This window comes from Antechinus flavipes, chromosome X (assembly GCF_016432865.1).
Source record: "Antechinus flavipes isolate AdamAnt ecotype Samford, QLD, Australia chromosome X, AdamAnt_v2, whole genome shotgun sequence".
NCBI classification, from domain to species: Eukaryota; Metazoa; Chordata; class Mammalia; order Dasyuromorphia; family Dasyuridae; genus Antechinus; species Antechinus flavipes.
Window position 1 is genome coordinate 67,957,941 of NC_067404.1, and position 20,222 is coordinate 67,978,162.

Below are 20,222 nucleotides of genomic sequence, written 5' to 3' on the forward strand. Positions count from 1 at the left end.
CTCTCCTCCTCTCCCTCCCTCTCTCCTTCTTTCCCTTCCTCTCTCTCAAACCAAAAAAGAATCATGAGACTTAAAATATCATACTGCTCCAGATATGGTCTGACTGGGCCGTGACAGAGCTAGATCATCCCCTTCCTTTTTTCAGGCATCAGGCCACTATTAATATAACCTCAGAGTGCACTTTTCCCCTATGCTTTATTAATGTGATTGTGTGGTACGACATGCAGTCTAGCAACCATGATTTACTGGTCTGTCATTGTCCTTCTCTCTTGGTAGATCTTACAATAGTTATTTTCTCAACTATTGTTAGATTCCTATTTATAGTATGGAATTAATTCCTGTGTCAGCTCACAATGGAGGACAAACTGGCCAAGTTTAATTTCTGAGCTGCTCCTATTTTGGAGGAGAGAAGACCCGGTAGCCAAGGTGGTAAGCCTTGTCTGATGACTGGCCGATCCCACATCATCTACACTTCCCATTAAGCAGCCTTTCCTTGCTCGGGTACTTGTTCTAATCACTACATATTATCATTTTCTAAATCCAGTCTTTAGAGGGAATCATTCCAATGCTGGCCTAGCTACTCCCTTAGAGGCTAGCCCATGGAGAAGGTTGGGAGCTGGTCCCCATGGGGGACAGGAAGAAGCTACAGAACATTTTAGAGTCCTGAACAACCACAAGAGAACAGGACTCAGGGGCCGGGGCGATAGGGCAGACATAGCCAGTCTTTACTCTTGACAGTCTTTGGCAAACCAAGCTATTACCTTGTGATTGTGGGAGGTCAAATGCTCCAAGTTCCTGGGGAAGGCTTCCTTCCTCTTGCCTCTCTCCACAAAACAAAAATAGCTTTTTTGGCACAGCTGGAACTCTCCAGTTTTCATCCAGAGCAAAAACATTTGCAATGTTAAGTGCAGAAGTATAAAGACTGCTCTGAGTGAGCCAGGAGATGGGAGAGTGTAGGCCATAGTAGTAAAAGCAAGCACAGAAGAGAGCCACCATGGTAAGGGGACCCTGAAGGTGGCAAGTGGACAAAAGAATGGGGACGTGGCCCAGCCAAGGGCTATAAGGCTATGGTATCTGCTTAAGAACAACATCACCTGTTCTCTGATTTCATGCAATAGGGTGAAAGCTGATTGGCACCATGGCAATTACAGTTCTGTCCACTGGCAGCCATACAGTTGAGTCATACAGTGTTGGAATCCTAGTGGTAACTGAACTTGAAACAAGGTGATAACTCAAGGGAGATGTTAGAATCCTAGTGTTAACTCGATGTAATTGATACAATACTTGTATTCACACCTTTACTCATTGGAGTTCACACGTTTGGGAGATTTCAGGGTTTGGTATGAGATATCCGAATTCACACCTCCCTTGAAGCTCTTAGGGCCAGAGAGCACTATGGGAGAAAACCCATAATCCCTCTCTCTCATATCCCACAATTCTTCTCTCTCATATATAAGAAACAGACAGAGGCTCTCGGAGAGAGTTCAGCTGAAGATTGAGAAGGGAGCATCAGTTCAGTTGAGGAGAAGCCCTCTCTCGGAGGCACAACCAGATTCATCTTCATCTCACTCCTGTACTTCCCCCACTGAGACCAAGCTGGTCTGAAAGACTCGCCAGAAAGCTAGCCGAGCCCCAAGTGAAGGAGACGAGAGAGTCATTCCATCTTTGTGCTGGCTGGAGGCTGAAGAAAGCAGAGGCAGAGGCTGAAGGACAAAACTGCAAGAGCTCTTGGAACCAAGCAGAGAGAGAGGCCTCTAAGCTAACCGGGCTATATTGGAAACAATAAAAGATCTGGACTTTTAGCACCTGGCTGCGTTTTGGAGTGATTATTACTTTCAACTGCAACTAAGGCTGCCTCCAGAAAACCCCCCTGAGAAACCTGCTCTCTCCCAGAAAGAACCATTCTTCTTATTATTTTAAAGAAGAAAAAGAACACTAACAATACAGTGTTAAAGATCAGGCTCAAAGCATCTAGAAGTCACTTTAGAGATCCTCTAGTCTAACTACCATTTAGGAATTACAGAAACCAGGGCCCAGAATGGGAAGTTAAGTGCCTAAAGCAATGTGTTAGTCACTGGAAAAGGCGAGAGAAGAAATTAGGGTGGAAGTTGGGGTTGTGAGCACTCCTGGCAAGGGGAACATTAGGATTTTCACAAATAAAACACTAAAAAAGTCTTGAGCACTCTGAACACATGAAGGCTACACAACTACCCATGTATCCACATCTTTGACTTCCCTATTAGAATCCAGGAGTCCTGCATCCTCATTCTCCATTCTCTCTGTGGTTTACATCGGGGTTCTCATCGTCACTGCTTTTGTTAAAGCAAACCACGTTAAACCATGATACCATTGTGTCCCCCAAATCAATGGGATCTGTTTCTACTGTTGTATATTGCTTTTTTTCAAGGCAACTGTATATAAAAGAATGAAGTACAAACATTTCAAAGGAAGGAAAAGAAAAGAAAATTCATCCGAAAATACCAAGCTGAGGGCTCAAATTATATTTGAATTTCAAAGAAGACAATGTCAAGGACTTGTTAAGGCCACAGAAACAAAGCTCTCATCACTCCCCTTTCTTACTTCAAGTCTGTCATGACTATCAGAGTGTAGGTGGTCGTAAACGAGAAAAAACACCATATCAAGGCCTGGTTGGTCCCTCAGGCTTGTCGATGTGAATCATGGCTCTTCCCTGGGAATAACCAATAGAGACAATTTTTGTTTGGTAAAGACCATGACTAACACTTGGCGGCCAGGCCTGCAACTTGTTTACAAGGTGTCCCTGAAGGCTGCAGCCCTACCACTTAGGAAGAGAACAAGGATGTTTCCTATTGTATGAAAAGATACAAACTCCACCATCGTGAGCTGATGAATCCAGCTTCCAGTCTTTTTCATAAAAGGAGTTGCATAAGGAGATGGGGAAAGCTTCACTGCTATTTCCTAAGCCCCTTCTTCATTATGAAACTGGATTTCTAAAGTGAAATTCATATGGCATAGGAGATAATGAAAGGATGCTGAACTATCTTTGCCTTGCACAAGAAATGATTGTGTCTTTTACACATCTTAATCTTGATGAAGCAAGAAGACTGTGCTTTGCCAGTTCACGTAAATACAACATTTCTCATAGGAAACGAAGAACATCTTCATGAATTCTACTGAGGTGTTTTTAATTTTTCAATTTTTTAAAATCCATTTTTTTTAACTTTTAGAAGATTCTGATTTTCTTTTTTTTTCTCCTTCTCTCCCCTTACCAAGATGGCAATCATCTGATGTAGGTTATACATATACAATCATATTAAATATATTTCCACATTAACTATGTTTTTTTCTTTTCCTATGGTTTTTCCTTTTTGTTCTGATTACTGTGTCAATTACAAAAAGGAAAGAAGAAAAACCTATTACGAGTATAAAAAATGAAAAGGGTGAACTTGCCACCAATGAAGAGGAACTTAAAGCAATAATTAGGAGCTATTTTGCTCAACTGTATGCCAATAAATCTAATTGAAATGGATGACTAATTACAAAAATATAAATTTTGCAGATTAATAGAAGAAGAAATAAAATAGTTTAATGATTCCATTTTAGAAAAAGAAATTGAACAAGCCATCAATGAACTCCCCAAGAAAAAAACCTCCAGGGCCAAATTGATTTATAAAGTGAATTCTACCCAAAATTTAAAGATCATTTAATTTCAATACTACATGAACTATTTGGAAAAACAGGTGAATGAATCCTACCTAATTGTTTTTATGATAGATATAGTGCTGATACCTAAATCAGGAAGAGCTAAAATAGAGAAAGAAAATTATAGACCAATTTCTCTAATTGAACATTGAAGCAAAAAATCATAAAGTGTTAACAAAGAGAACACAGCAACTTATTATTAGGAGAATACCTAATGATCAAGTGAGATTTATACCAGGAATACAGGATTGGTTCAGTAAAATGAAAACTATCAGCATAACTGATCATATCAATAATGAAATGAACAGAAATCATTACTGTCTCAATTTGAGATTTGAAAAAAATACAGCATCCCTTTCTAATAAAAAAGTTAGAGAGCATAGGAACAAATGGAGTTTGCCTTAAAAAGGTATCTATCTAAAGTAGTATCTATAAGAAGTATCTATCTAAAACCATCAGCAAACATTATATGTAATGGGATAAGTTAGAAGCCTTCCCAATAATATCAGGGGTGAAAGGGATACAAAATTACTATTAATCAATATTGTACTAGAAATGTTAGCTTTAACAATTAGAGAAGAAAATAAAATCGAAGAAATTAGACTAGGTAATAAGGAAACAAAACTATCACTCTTTGAAGAAGATATGATGTGTATATTTAAAGAGTCCTTAGAGAATCAACTGAAAAAAGTATTTGGAAAAAATAACAACTTTGGCAAAGGTTAGGATATAAAATAAACCCGCATAAATCATTGGCATGTCTATAGATCACCAACAAAGTCCAGCAACAAGAGATAGAAAGAGAAATCTTATTTTAAATGACTGTAGACAACATAATATATTTGTGAGTCTACCTGCCAAGAGAAACCCAGAAACTTTACAAACACAATTATAAAACACTTTTCCCCAAAATAAAGTCAGATCTAAACAACTAAAAAACTATCCATTACTCATGGGTGGGCTGAGCTAATATAAAAAATTAATCTCCTTATTCAGTGCCATACCAATCAAACTGCCAAAAATCATTTTAAAAGGCTAGAAAGAATAATGACAAAAGTTAACCAGAAGAGTAAAAGTTCTAGAGTATCAAAGGAACTATTAAAGAATGCAAAGGAAGCTGGCATAGCAATACCAGACCTAAAACTGTATTATACAGTGACAGTCATAAAAACCATTTGATACCGGGTGAAAAATAGAATGGTGCATCAGTGCAACAGGTTATATACACAAGACACAATGAAGGATTATAGTCATCAACTGAAAAACTCATGGATTCCAGATTTGGATAAGGACTCACTGTGTGATCAAAATTGCTGGGAAAATGTAAAAAATAGTAGGACAGAAACTAAGCATGGACCAATATCTCATTTCCTGTACCAAGCTAAGGGTCAAAAGGGATTCATGATATAGACATAAAAAGTAATACTATAAGCAAATTAGGAGAGCAAGGTGCAATACCAGCAGTAAAAGAGACAGCCTGAGTGGTCACTGAATTCCTTATACAAGTATTTGCAATTATGGGTGTGCCACAAGCAATAAAAACAGATAATGGACCTGCATATACTTCTAAACATTTTGCACACTTTTGTGCCCAGTATCAGATTTTACACAAAGTGAAGTTCTCTCACCTGTCTCACCCTACCCCTTAATCCTTACCTACAATTCTCTTAATCCCAAACATTGAGCAAGCATTAACTGTGAGAAGAGCAATTCCAAACATATGTTAATAGAGTCATTGTCTTATTTCGAATAGGTAATTAGCCTTAAGTGTCCGTTGTCTCATTCAAGTGCACCTATTCAGAGTTTCAGCCCTTTACAGCAAGGGACAATTTACCAGCCAGATCTTTGGAGAAGGAAGGAATTTATGACCAAAAAAGAAGTAGAGAACATTATGAAATGCAACATAATTTTAATTACATTAAATTAAAAAGGTTTGCTACAAACAAAACCAATGTAAATATCTGAAAGGAAGTACAAAGCTGAGAAATAGTTTCTATATATCCAATGTTTCTGATAAAGGCCTCATTTTTAAAATGTATAGAGAACAGGGTCAAATTTATAAAAATACAAGAATACATTCCCCATTTGACAAGTGGTCAAAGGATATGAACAGATAATTTTCCTATGAAGTATAGCTATCTATATTCAGATGAAAAAATACATCACTATTGATTAGAGAAATGCAAGTTAAAACAACTCGGAGGTACCACCTTACACCTATCAGATTGGCTAAGATGACAAGAAAAGATAATGATAACTGTTACAGATTATGTGGGAAAACCAAAACATTAATGCATTGTTTGTGGAGTTGTGAACCAATTCAGCCATTGTGGAGAACAATTTGGCCTATCAGACTGAGCAAACCCTTTGATTCAATAGTGTCAATACTGTGTCTGTATTCCAAAGAGATCATAAAAGAGGGGAAAGGACCCACATGTATAAAATTGTTTGCAATTATTTATTTATATATATATATAGATATATATATATATATATCTATATCTATATATATATATATAAATAAAATTTTATATTTATCTTTGTTTTAGATTTTATTTATTATTTATTATTTTATATGATACAAATATGTTATTTATAATATTTATAACTATAATAAACAATATATTAATATTTACATATACTATAATAAATGATATATCATTTATAATATTTATATATTTATATATAAAACTGCAACTCCTTTTGTGGTGGCAAGGAATTGGAAATTCAATAGATGCCCAATTATTGGGGAATGGCTGAATAAATTATGATAAATGAATGTAATATAATATTATTGTTCTATAAGAACCTATGAAGAGTTTAGCAAGTATTAATTGTCTAACCTGCATAACACCATAAGAAATGAAATAGGTCCATTTCAGAAAAGTCTGGAAAGACTTACAGGAATTAAGGCTGAGTGAAATACAAACAGGAGAAAATTATACGCAGTAATAGCAATATTATAAGAAGATCAGCTATGACAGACTTAGCTCTTCTCAGCAATATAGTGATCCAAAACAGTTTGAGAGATTTGGGACAGAAAATGCAATCCACATCCAGAGAGTGAATTTTGGAGTCTGAAGTATATGGATTGAAGCATACTATTTTTACCTTTGTTTGTTTGCTTCCCCCCACCCCTCAGCGTGATTTTCCCCTTTTGTTCTGATTTATCTTTTACAACACAACTAATAGGAAAATTAAATGATTTTAGATGGTTATACATGTATCACCTATACAAGATTGCTTGTTGTCTTGGGGAGGGGGGCGATAAGGGAGAAATGGAAAAAAAAATTTTGGAACACAAAATCTTAAGAAATAAATGTTGAAAACCACCTTTACACATAACTGGAAAAACTACTATTGAAATTTTTTTGTAAAGAAAGAACATTCCCTCCATCACAATTCTTATGGTAATTCTTTACCATTCGATCCTTTTCATTCAATGATTTTGTAATATTTTGTTATGTGGAAATATGTCTAAGCAGGGTGAGGGCTTTTAAAAAATGTTTAACAGTCCTTTTACCCCAGGAACATACAATTAGGGAGATGGAATCACCCATAGTACTCAGGATGGTGTTATGCAGGTTAGACAATTAATACTTGCTAAACTCTTCATAGGTTAATGATTCCTATAGCTCCAAACATGGCATGTGGCCCTTTCTCATCTGCTTCTCATAATCCCTAGCTTCCAGAAAGGCTCAAAGATTATGTGCTGTAGAACACCTTCAATTGTTAGCTTATTTTCTCTGATTGGGTATCTGCTTAACCAGCCTCTTCTCTCCAAGCCATTCTCCATAAAGTAGTGTCAAAGTCAAGTGCATATTCCCAATGCACATGTCTCACCATGTCACTGAAAAAATTCCATGTTTCTGGCTTTTAGGGTTGAAAGGGGTTTCTCTTTTAAGGAACTTCATGACTTGGTCCATACCCTCTACCACTAGGCATCGTAAGTTTTCTCTGGAGAATCCAAATGCCCTCCCCAACAGAAGGCCTTTCCTAAGCCCCCCAGTTATAACAACCTGTTCGGAATCACTCACCCTCATATCTGTCTTGACTTCTCTATGTTTATGATTTCTGCCCAATGGAACACCAGTTCTCTGTCAGTTTGGACTCGACATCCTCAGTGTCTTGCTAGGCCCAGGTAGACAGTAGGTACTTAATAAATGCTTGCTCAATTGGATCGAGTTAGACAATCTGCTAGGCAAATGTGTGATCATCTAATCTGGCTGGGATATAAACTCAGAAGAGTTGGCAAAGAGGACAACCCTGAAAATTTCTCATTTGAAACTCAACTCCTCTTCCATCTTGTCATCAGCTTTTAGTGGGCTGCTCGCTGATAGAAAGAAATTTGTCCACAGTAGCTTTGGGCCCTGAAATGCCTAGAACAAGTGTGGTCCTAAATTAGGAAAAATTTTGCCAAGTTATTCCTCAGTGAAGCCAAGTGGTTGGGCTCCTCGGTCAAAAGCCAGGTTGCTCCTTAATTGCTACGGAGAAGCTTTAGTACCACTAGGATGACAACATTTGGGCAGGATCCACTTGTCAGAGAAGTGCAGAAGTCAAAGGGCATTACCGGCTGTACAGAATATAGATACCGACTCTGAAATTAAGCACACACCGCAGGATGCCTGATGCAATTCACTGATGTGAATTGTTTGACATACCGAGACGCTCTCTGGACAGGCTAATTTTAAAACGAGACACATTGACCAATTGTCCATTCAAAATAAATCTATGTAATGCAGGATTTCCAAGAGATAGCTAATTTGTTTTAGTAAAGTGTCTGAGGGTGAGTATTTGTCTATTCTAACAGCAATATCCAGTGGCCCTCGAGCCGCTGTCTGGTAATCAATCATGCCGGACATGAGCAGACTCCAGATAAATGCCAGGGAACTCATTTGTCTCAAGAGGAGTGCCACAGTCTTTAGCATAGCCCTTGGCATGAAAAAAGGCTTTCATTTCCAATGAATAAGACTATCTGTGAAAATAATCGTGATGGTGACACCGATGGTGATGATGACACCGATGGTGGTGATGATGGTATGTGCAGTAGGGAAAGAACCGTGGTGAGTGAGGTAGAAAGCTTGCCTGAAATGGAGGAGTTGCTGTTAATTAATTCTCAGAGAAAAACAGCAGGATATGCAGAATGAAGCCTTGTGGTACTGGCATTAGGAGAACAGAGCATGGAGTACACCAGGCTTTGTCTGCAGCCATCAAACTGTGTGCATGAGTGAATCTTTCAGTTAATCACCTAAATGTCACCACAGCAGAGTAGGTGGGAGGGGAGGAAAGAGGGCTCTATGGAAACCATAATTACTCATATTTGTTCAGAGAATACACTGGAGCTTGAAACTAATAATGGAACTCTTCCATGCTAGTCCAGGGTATTGGGGAAATTTCAAACTAAAAGAGACAAAAATGAAGTCCACATCCACTTATTCAACAAGCTTTTATGAGGAGCCTGTTGTGTGCAAGTTAAAAAACAGAGGGGAGTAGTGCAAAGAACACTGATGTCAGAGATAGTAAGAATGGGGTTCAAGTCCCAGCTCAGTCACAGGGTTTTCCTGAGTAGATGATTTAAATACTTTATGTCTCAGTTTCCTCACCTGTAAAAAGGGAGTAATAACAACCCCAGTGCCTTCTTTATAGGGTTATTGTGAAGATGTAAATAATATACTTAACGTATTTTATAAATCTTAAAGTGTCATGTCAATATCAAGTATTATTACCCACTACTATACACAGTAAGCATTATTTGCCTAGTATCCCTGTGCAGACAGCTACAGAAATGTGCTTCTAATTTAATTGATTGGTTTTTGTGTCTCTATTAGGGAAAAGGCCCATTTCTATTATATAGTTTTGCTGCCGGTCAATGATAAGTCAGGGACTGTTTTGGAAAACTGCAGACTTCAAATTACTTAATTCATTAATCATTTTGGAATATCAGGAAATAGTTCTATTGCTTGAGCTCAAAGCTTAATTTCATCTAGCTTGATCTTCTTGGAAGATACAAAAGACTGGCCCTTCATCTCATTCTCCCAGGAGTAATCATTTCCCAATACATTAGTGTCTGATTGGTCATCACTTCCTCTTCTGAAGTGAACAAACATTCATCGAGTATCACTGCACAGCAGGCATCTTGCTTAGCACTGGGGATACAAAAAGAGACAAAACCAAACCAACAAGTCCTCCTGACAAGGGACTCGCAATCTGATATGTGAGACAACATGAAAACAACTCGGCTATGCATCAGTAACAGACAGACATGACAAATTGGAAATAACCAGTGAGGAATGGCATTAACATCGAGGGGCATTAGAAAAGATTTCTTGCAGAAGATAGGATTTTAGCTGAGATTTTTTAAATGCCAGCAGGTACACATGACAAGGGAGAAAATTTCCACAATAGGGGATACTCAGTGGAAATATCCAGAAGCAGAAGACAGAGAATTATGTTCAAGAAACAGCATGGAGCTCAATGGCACTGGATAACAAAGCATGTAAGAGAAAGAAGATATAAGAAGACTGGAAAGACAAGAAGGATGGATCAGGTCATGAAGTGCTTTAATAAAGCATTTTATATTTGGTGCTGAAGCCATCGTAGTTATTTAACAGGAAGGACAGGGGAAGTGAATTATATGTCAGACCTGTACTTTAGGAAGCTCAATTGGTAAATGAAATGGTAAATTAAAAGTGAAGTGGCATGGGAGGGAACCGTTCTCCACAATTGTTTAAAATCCAGTTACTAATGTTAACACTGGATGATGTATGTGAATCAGGCTTTGACACAATGATTAAAATGGAAGAAAGAAACTTGGTGGAAGGTAGAACCAAGATATTGGAGTGGAGTAAATATAGGGATTCTCCTGACCTGTCCCCCAAATCCCTCAGATACCTTTAAATAACAATTCTAAACAAATTCTAGAATGTCAGAATCCACACACAACTACCCCCCCAAACAATTATCCAGCTCATGATGGCTTAGAAGTTCAGCAGGAAAGATTTGTCACACCAGGGTGACACAATTTAGTTCAGGCCTTATCAGCGAAGTCTGAGCCCCAACAAAAAAGGAGTAGCCTTTTGGATCAGCAGTGGCAGAAACTGCTTCTGGAGCTCTCAGCCCACAGATTATAAAGAGGTTAAACAAATGATCAGAAGGAGATCACAGGGGTCTTCTCTTTGCTAGCACTGAGACAGGACTCAGTTGCTTTGTACATACTAAGATCCAGATCACAGTCATGGGTGGCAATCTCAGGGTGCTGAAGAGCAATAGCACACTACAGCATGTGGAGACTCTCCTCACAGTGCTGAGGCAGAAAAAGCGTGCTTGTGTTCACTCACAGACCAGAGCATAGCCACAAGAATAGTAAATCCATCCCTTCTTAGCTCACCCTGGAAGAACCTACAAGTAACTGACAACAGCTGCACAAAAATTCTGAAGCTTATGACAGTTCACTATCCACCCTGGAAACAGCCCTATTTCAACAAAGAGCTGAAAGTCAAGTAGTAGGCTGGGAAAATGAGTAAACAATAGGAAAACAATCCTGACCATAGAAAGTTATGGTGTTGACAAGGAAGATCAAGGCACATCAAAAGAAGATGAAGTCAAAAACTCAATCCTGAGCCTCAAAGAAAAATATGAATTAGCCTTAGGACATGGAAGAGTTCAAAAAGAAAACTGAAAATCAAGTAAAATGGGAGGAGAAAATGAGTGTGATGGAAGAAAATCAAGAAAAACAAGTCAACATCTTAGTAAAGGAGACACAAAAAATACTGAAGAAAGTAATACCTTAAAAACCAGATTAGGCCAAATAATAAAAGAGGTACAAAAAAAGGCACTGAGGAGAAGAATGTAGCCAAATGGAAAAAAGGCACAAAAATTCACTGAAGAAAATAATTCCTTAAAAATTCAAACTGAGCAAATGAAAGCTAACAGTTTTATGAGAAATTAAGAAACAATAAAACAAAACCAAAAGAATGAAAAAATGGACAATGTGGAAATATCTCATAGGAAAAACAACTGAGGGGGCAGCTAAATGGTGCAGTGGATAGAGCACCAGCCTTGGAGTCAGGAGGAAAAACAACAAACCCTGAAAATAGACCCAGGAGAGAGAATTTAAAAATTACTGGCCTACCTGAAAGCCATGATAAAAAAAAAAGAATCTTTATAGAATCTTACAAGAAATTATCAAGAAAAGTCTCCTTGATATACTAGAACTAGAGACTCAAATAGAAATCCAAAGAATTCACTGATCACCTCCTGAAAGAGATCCCAAAATTAAAACTCCCAGAAATATTGTAGCCAAATGCTCCCAAGTCGAGGAAAAAATGCTACAAGCATCCAGAAAGAAACAATATTATTGTTCTATAAGAAATGAGGCACAGACTACTTTCAGAAAGGCCTGGAAAGACTTACATGAAGTGATGCTAAGCGAAGTGAGCAGAACCAAATGAATATTATATATAGTAACAAGAAGATTATGTACTGATCAACTGTGAAGACTTGGCTCTTTTCAACAATGAGGTGATTCAAAGCAATTCCAATAGAGTTGTGATGAAAAATGCTATCCACGTGCAGAAAGAGAATTATGGAGACAGAATGTGAATTGAAGCAAAGTACTTTCTTTCTTTCTTTCTTTTTTTTTTTAATAATAGCCCTTTATTTTCAAAACACATGCATAGATAGTTTTCAACATTCATTGTTGCAAAACTTTGTGTTTCAAATTTTTTCTCCCTTCCTTTCCCCACCCATTTTCCTAAACAGCAAGTAACTCAATATATGCTAAACATATTTCCACAATTATCATGATGCACTAGAAAAATCAGCTCAAAAAGGAAAAAATGAAGAAGAAAACAAAAAGCAAGCAAACAGCAATAATAAAAAGATGAAAATACTATGTTGTGATCTTCAATTCCCACTGTCCTCTCTCTGGGTGCAGATGGCTCTCTCCATCACAAGCCTATTGGAAATGGCCTGTACCACCTCACTGTTGAAGAGCCACGTCCATCAGAATTGATCACTGGTACACAGTATTTTCACCTTTTGTTGTTGTTTGCTTATTTTTTTTTTCTTTTCTCATGTTCTTTCCCTTTTGTCTGCTTTTTCTTGCACAGCATGACAAATATGGAAAAATATTTGAAAGAATTGTGCATATTTAGCCTATATCAGATTCTTTGCTGTCTGGAGTGGGGGAAGAGGGAGAAAAATTTGGAAGACAGGGATTTGCAGGGGTGAGTATTGAAAACTATCTTTGCATATAGTTAGAAAAATAAAATACTATTAGAATAAACTTTTTTATTAAAAATAAACAATTCAAGTATTTTTGAACCACAGCAAGGATAACAAGATTTAATCACTTCTACATTAAAGGAATAGAGGGTTTGGAATGTAATATACTGCAAGGCAAAGGAGCAATGCTTACAACCAAGAATCACTTACCCAACAAAACTGAGTATAAACCTTCAAGAGGAAAACTGACATTCAATGAAATAGAGGACTTTCAAGTATTCTTGATAAAAAGATCAGAACTCAATAGAAAATTTTACTTGCGAATACAAGCCTCAAGGAAAGCATGAAAAAGTTATCAGGAAAAGGAAATTGTAAGGGACTTAAGATTAAACTGTTAACATTCCTATATGGAAAGATGATATTTGTAAGTCATAAGAACTTTCTCATTATCAGGACAGTTAGAAGGAGTTTATGTAGAGGATAAGATGCGAGTCAAACATGAAAGAATATCTAAAAAATAAAATTAAGGGGGAGAGAGGAATGTACTGAGAAAAAGCAAAAGGGAGAGGTAGAATGGGCTAAATTATATCACATAAAAGAAACAAGAAAAAGGTTTTTACAGTGAAAGGGAAGAAAAGGTAGGTGAGGGGGAGTTCTCAGAACCGTATATATATATATATATATATATATATATATATATATATATATGTATATATATATATATATATATATATTATATATATACACACACACACACACACACACACACACACATATAATTGTATATCTCATAGAGAGAACAACATACTTATTCATTTGGGTATAGAAATCTTATCTTACTCTACAGGAAAGTAAAAGGAAAAGAGGATAAAAGAAAGGAGGTGACAAAAGGGAGGGTAGATTGGTGGAGAGGATAGTCAGAAGCAAGACACCTGAGGAAGGACAGAGTGAAAGGAAAGAGAATACTTGGGGAAAGAGAAATAGAATGGATAGAAATAGCATTAATAACTATGAAAAAATCTAAGCCATTTTCTCTTAAGGCCTCATTTCTCAAACATATAGACAACTGAGTCAAATTTAAAAAAAAAAGAGCCATTTCCCAATAAATAAATGATCAAAAGATAGAAACAGCTTTCAGATGCAGTAATCAAAGCTATCTACAGCCATATTAAAAAAATACTCTAACTCACTTTTGGTTGGAGAATTGCAATTTAAAATAATTCTGATTGAGATATACTACCTCACACCTATTGAATTGGCTTATAGAACAGAAAAGGAAAATGACAATTGGTAGAGGGGATTTGGGAAAAATGAGACATTAATGCCACTGTTAGTAGAGTTGTAAGTTCATTCAACCATTTTCAAAAGCAATTTTAAAGTATGCCCAAAGGGCTATAAAACCAGACACACCTTTTGACCTAAAATACAAGAAGAGATCTATATCCCAGAAAAGATTAAAAAAAAAAAAGTACCTTTGTCTACAAAGACACTTATGGCAGCTTTTTTTTTTTTCTGGGAGCAAAAATCAGAAACTGAATGGATGTAAATCAGTTGGGGAATGGCTGGAGAAGTTATGATATGTGATTGTGATGGAATACAATTGTGCTGTAAGAAATAATGAGTGGGATGCTCTCAGGGGAAAAAAAACACTTGGATGCAAAGTAACAGCAATATTGTAAGATCAGTTGCTAACGACAGCTATTCTTACTAATATAATGCTCTAAGACAACTCAAAGACTTATCATGAAAAAAGATCCCCAGAGGGAAAAAAAAACTGATGTTTTCTGAACACAGATTAAAGCATATTGTTTTTCCTGAGTTTTTTTAAACTTGTTTTCTTCCACAACATGACTATTATGAAGTTTTATATGACCACACATGTATAACCTATATACAATTGCTTGCTTTCTCCATAGGGGTAGATGGTGAGGAGGGAAGAAGGGAGAGAATTTGGAACTCAGATTTAAAAACAGATGTTATAATTTTTTTTTTACATGTAATTGGGAAAAATAAAACTCTCGCTCTATAGATATGCAAAATATAGACACATATTTATATATGTATATACATATACAAATAGCTATAAACATGCACACATATACACACACATTAATACATATACATATATGAGGAAAAAAAGAAAAAAAATGGAAGAATAGTTTTCTGATCCTAGCATCATACCCTATTTATATCACCACATCAGAAAAATGTGATTTCACTGGCACTGGAAACTCCCATCAATGACACATCATAATCTGTTTCTAATGGAGTTGATAAACACTAGAGTTGTGTGAGGTTCAGATAGGCTGCACATGGTCACACACATCTAGTACAAATCTATCATATATTTTATTTTATCATGGAATAATTGAATGTTAGTGTGTGTGTGTATGTGTGTGTGTGTGTGTGTGTGTGTGTGTGTGTGTGTGTGTAGGTGAACAGCTTGAAAAAACCGTCAAGGAAGACTATGTTTAAGATAACATATGAATTATTATATATAGATATTAATAACAAATTATTCATTGAAAAGATATCCATCAGTGATGTTTATAATCACTTTTCTAGTACTAGAATAATGGAATCGGCATTCAGATAACTGGATTTGTTCCTGATTAAGTAGGAATTTCTGTGATCAGAGTCTACTGCCATCATTTGGTGATGGTCTCTTTTTTTAAGCAATCCCACAGATTTCCAGACTGTTAGAGCTGGGAGTGGCCCAAGTTAAGTCAATAGTTCTTATTGCTGGAGTGATTCTTTTCCCAAGGTAGGTGCATCATCTGACAGCCATATTTAAACCAGGATTTTTCTACTCATCCATAAGATATAAAAAATCACTTTCTAAAAACTGATGGACCTTGACAATATTACCAAGCTTTAAAGATGATGCACGTAGGACAAACTTGAATGACAACCAATATAATTCAATACCTTATAAACTAATCCAAAACAGTAACGATTCAGAGCTCTCTCTCTTCGGAGAGACAGCTCCATCCAGCTATTTCTTGTTTCAGTGCTGGGGATCTAGCATGACCTTTTCACTTGTCTGCTTGTCTCTATGCAGGTGGTGCCTTTGCCTTCACTAGTGACAGAGAATCCTTGCAATGACTGCTCCCCAAATGAGGCAGAAGAAATAACTCAGTGTGCCTCCTGTCTTACATTTTGTTTCTGTTTTTTGCCAAGGCTGAAAAAACCCAGAAAGAAAGTAATTATTACTAACAGGGGAATTTACACTGAATATAGAAAGCTCTCTGTCACTACTTCTCCATAATCAGCAGGTAATTTTCCACTTTACTATGAAATAGCTCCCTCCCCCCATAACAGGTATTTTACAGTAGTAGCTGAGGAATTGAATCCACACAATAATGCTTCTTCTTTGGAAATAACCTTTTTATGAACTTCCTTAGCAGGAGAAAATCTTAAAACTTACTCTTGTAAAGGGTCTGTATCTCTGAGCACCACACTTTTAAAACAAGATTTCAAAATATTCATCTGAAGTGATTTTATCATGGCTTCATGGATGAGGAATCAGGGCAACTTTGGATTTTCACCCTCCTCCACACCAGAGTAAATTACTTCAACAAGTAATACTTCCGTTTTTAACAGAATATGTGGCACAAATGAGTTAGAGGAGCCATCATGTTGTTTGCCACGCAACTCCAGATGGCAGGAATGATCAAGAACAGAGTAGGCATTCAGCTACTAGAAACCACAAGCCAGAGGTTGGCACTGCCTCATGGAAACAGGATGAAGTTGAAGGAATGACAAGTAATATGGCAGAGTGGAGGAGAGGGAGCTAGACTCAATGTAGGGAAGATGAGTTCAAACGCTAATTCAGGAACTAACTGTGGGATCCCTGGTAAGTCATTTCACTGTCTTAGTGTCAAAATGCCCATCCCTTAAAAAAGGGAGGGGTGGACTTGATCACCTTGAGATCCCTTTCTTGTTCTAAAGGATGATGATCTTACGAACACGGTCTAATCTGGAGTCATCATGAGGTAGGGGGTGGGAAGTGTCCAAGGAAGACTGGAGTCAAGAGAAGGAAGAGGGGCTGATACACATTAGCTGACTTTTTCTATAAATGTAACCCTCTCTACCTTCAAATCCAAATTTCTACTTATCTATTGCAGAAGTATCCATTGCAAACCTAGGACTATACATTTTGTTTTTGCATATATAGAGAGAGAGAGATGGGAGAAGAGATATATTTCAGAATAATGAGTTTCCTTTGTAACAGTATACATTTGAGAGTCTGAAAAATAATTGATAGGTTCACCAGGCTGCCATGCCTAGGGAGTCGATGACACACAAAAAAGGTGAAGAATCCCCAATTCTGGGTGTGAGGGGATAGCATATACTACAAACACATAAGTCACATTCTGAATGGCTTGGCTTTGTTTTTTACACTGAGGGCACAGTATCTGTGGAGCAATCATTATGAAGGTTCAGACTACTCTGGGAATTCTCTCAGTAGCCACAGACTACTGTCTTTGGGGAAAGAAAGCCAGGTCTTCTCAGAGGAGATCTATTGATGCCATATATTCCTACTACCACCCATGCCAGAGAACTATCAGGGTCAGAAATAGCCTGAAGTTCCATCTGCATGCTGGAGAACAGTGAAAAAGAAGTGGGCAGATGGCTTTTCTGATATTTCCCTGAATGCTCCTGTAGGCAAAACCAATGAGGAACTGCATATGTCTGAGTACTGTAAATACAGGGCCTTCACATGCTAGAGTATCTCTCAAAAAGATAGTCCGTTCAGCTCAACACCTTTTTTTTAGAGAATTTTTGAGCTTGCACAATTTCCCAAAGTTGTTTCTAAAACAAAAGGAAATAAAATTGCACCAGCCAGAATGGTACAACTTCTGCAGCAAGAACAAGCTAGCTCTGGCTGTTTTCATTTAATTATACATCTGTATGACTTCAGTCTTATAATTAAAACAAGGGCTCGCTATTTCCCTGAATGACAGCTAACCTGGTACATTATCTTATGGAAAGAAGCCTCCTATGTTTGTCCAATTTTGTATAGAAAAGGGTAAAAATGAGTTTTCTTATGATGCCTTTGAGAAAAGATGCTTTGAAACAAAATCAAGTTAAGGAGTCATGATGATAATGGATGGGTAAGGTCTGTAGTCTCCTAAACTTCCCCAGTTGTGTGGCTTCACGGGAGCCCAGACACCTCATTCTCTCTCCTCGGGATGTGGTGATCAGCTGGTGGTCTAGGCTCAATCTAATTTCCTAGAAGTATATTCCCGGAGCCTCACATATGGGTATTAGCAGCATTCACTGACTCTTGCTGACCTTTTATTCCAAAAGGAACATTTGGTGGATATTCTCATATAATTTTTTATGACATTTGGCCAATCAGCTCTGTATTCAAGGGCACATTCCTCTTCCCCACTGAGCGGCTATGAGAAAGAATGATCTGAAAAGGGGAAAGAGTACAACGGAAGCTACGGCTGAATTTTAATCTGTTCAGAAATCCAGACAGCTTAATGCCAACAGACGCAAATAATAATGACAAGGACAAAAGATCAGGATGCAACGCGCAAAGCTCTTTTGCAAATCCCTTCTTTGTGTCTTATACTCTGTGCCTTTCTATAATCTGTTGTACTCAGAATTTCAATTTGACAAAACATGAACAAAGTTTGGTCTTATGTTCAGATAAACATCTCTAAATTTGACAGCCTGTCTCTGTCGGATCTGAGCTCCAGAAACTTCTTGAGTTGTCGACACTGAACTGAAAGTGTGGAGGAGAGAATTTGGAGTAGAATTTCTTCTTTCCCTGTAACAAATGGAGATATTGGGGACCAACCAGGCCCCCAAATTCGTCAAGCAGGTGAGAACCTGCTAGATACATTTAGGCGACCAGGACGCCATTTAAGAGACTTGAGTACTTGAAAAATAAGAGTGCCACAGGCACATCAAAAGCACACTAGCTTTTTATTAGTGCCTGTTACATGCTGGACATTGTACTATAAGCTGGAAATACAAAAAAAAGCAAAACAAAAAAATGGCCTTCCTTCTCAAGGAGCTTATTATACTCTAATGGGAAAGACAACATGTAAACAACTACATAAAACAAGATATATATGGGGTGAATTTGAGGTTGTCTGAGGGAAGATAACATTAAGGAGAAGGTGAGATTTTAGTTGAGATATGAGGGAAGCCATGAACTCGGTGTGGGATATAGTCACTGAAAATGTCTGTGGTCTGGAGATGGGCTCTTACCGTAAGTAACAGCAAGGACTCTACTGTTACCTCGTTTCACAGAAAAGGCAAAGGAGTGTGTGGTAATTAAAAGATCATTAGAAACTTTGAGATGAAGCATTTTGGTTGAATGGTGTAGTTGGCAGCACTAACGTAAAGAGTTAAGAAAAGAATAAAAGGAACAAATACCTATTTTAGATAGTATTCTCAAGAATTTGAGCCATACAAGGGTGGAGAGATAAGGGATAACAGCTAGCAAGGAAGGGCAGATCCAGTGAGAGGGTTTTGTTGTTTTTTTTTTTTTTTTTTTTAAATAATAGCTTTTTATTTTTCAGAATCCAGGCATAGTTTTAAACATTCACCCTTGCAAAACTTGTGTTCCAATTTTTTCTGCCTCCTTCCCCACTTTCCCACTCCCCTAAACAACAAGTAATCCAATATAGCTTAAAGATGTGTAATTCTTCTAAATGTATTTCCACATTTATCATGCTGTGCACGAAAAATCAGATTAAAATGAGAAAAATTAAGAAAGAAAATAAAATGTAAGCAATCAACAACAAAAAAAGTGAAAAAATGATGTTGTGGTCCACACTCAGTTCCCACAGTCCTCCAGTGAGAGGGTTTCTGAGGTTGAAGGAGTATGCTTAAAGTCTCTCGGGAAGCTACCTGTAGACAGGGAGCAATTGAAGGAGGGGAGAAAGAGAAAGAAGAAAGAGAAGGATTGAGGGGAAGACAGGGACAGACACAGACACTATGACAAGGAACAGAGATAATTCTCTGCTGGAGAAGACGGGATAAGATTGGCTCATCTGTCGCATATAAACGGCTTTGCCTGAGCAATGAGAAGGAACACATCTTCATGCCAGAAAGGGATGAAGTCTCAAATAGTGGCAGAGGGCATCGCAGGGGAGTGAAATGAGGAGGAAAGAAAAGAGTGTTCTCAGTGAATTAGTCTCAGTTGTTTGAAATATGATACTACATTCTCATTTGAGAGACTGGGGAGAAGTTGAGAGAGATTTAAGGAGGGATTAAAAAGGTTAGAAATAGCCACTGTGGTGAGTGGGATAGTGATTTCCACCAGGCTGAATTCTCCTCTCCCAAATCTCTTT

The 20,222-nt window shown here is 37.4% G+C and overlaps 1 long non-coding RNA gene across 1 annotated transcript in view; it reads right to left on the bottom strand.

Moving 5' to 3' along the window:
- The window catches only part of LOC127543209 (uncharacterized), a 154,548-nt gene that overhangs the window by 24,967 nt on the left and 109,359 nt on the right, over positions 1-20,222 (bottom strand). The window lies entirely within an intron of this gene.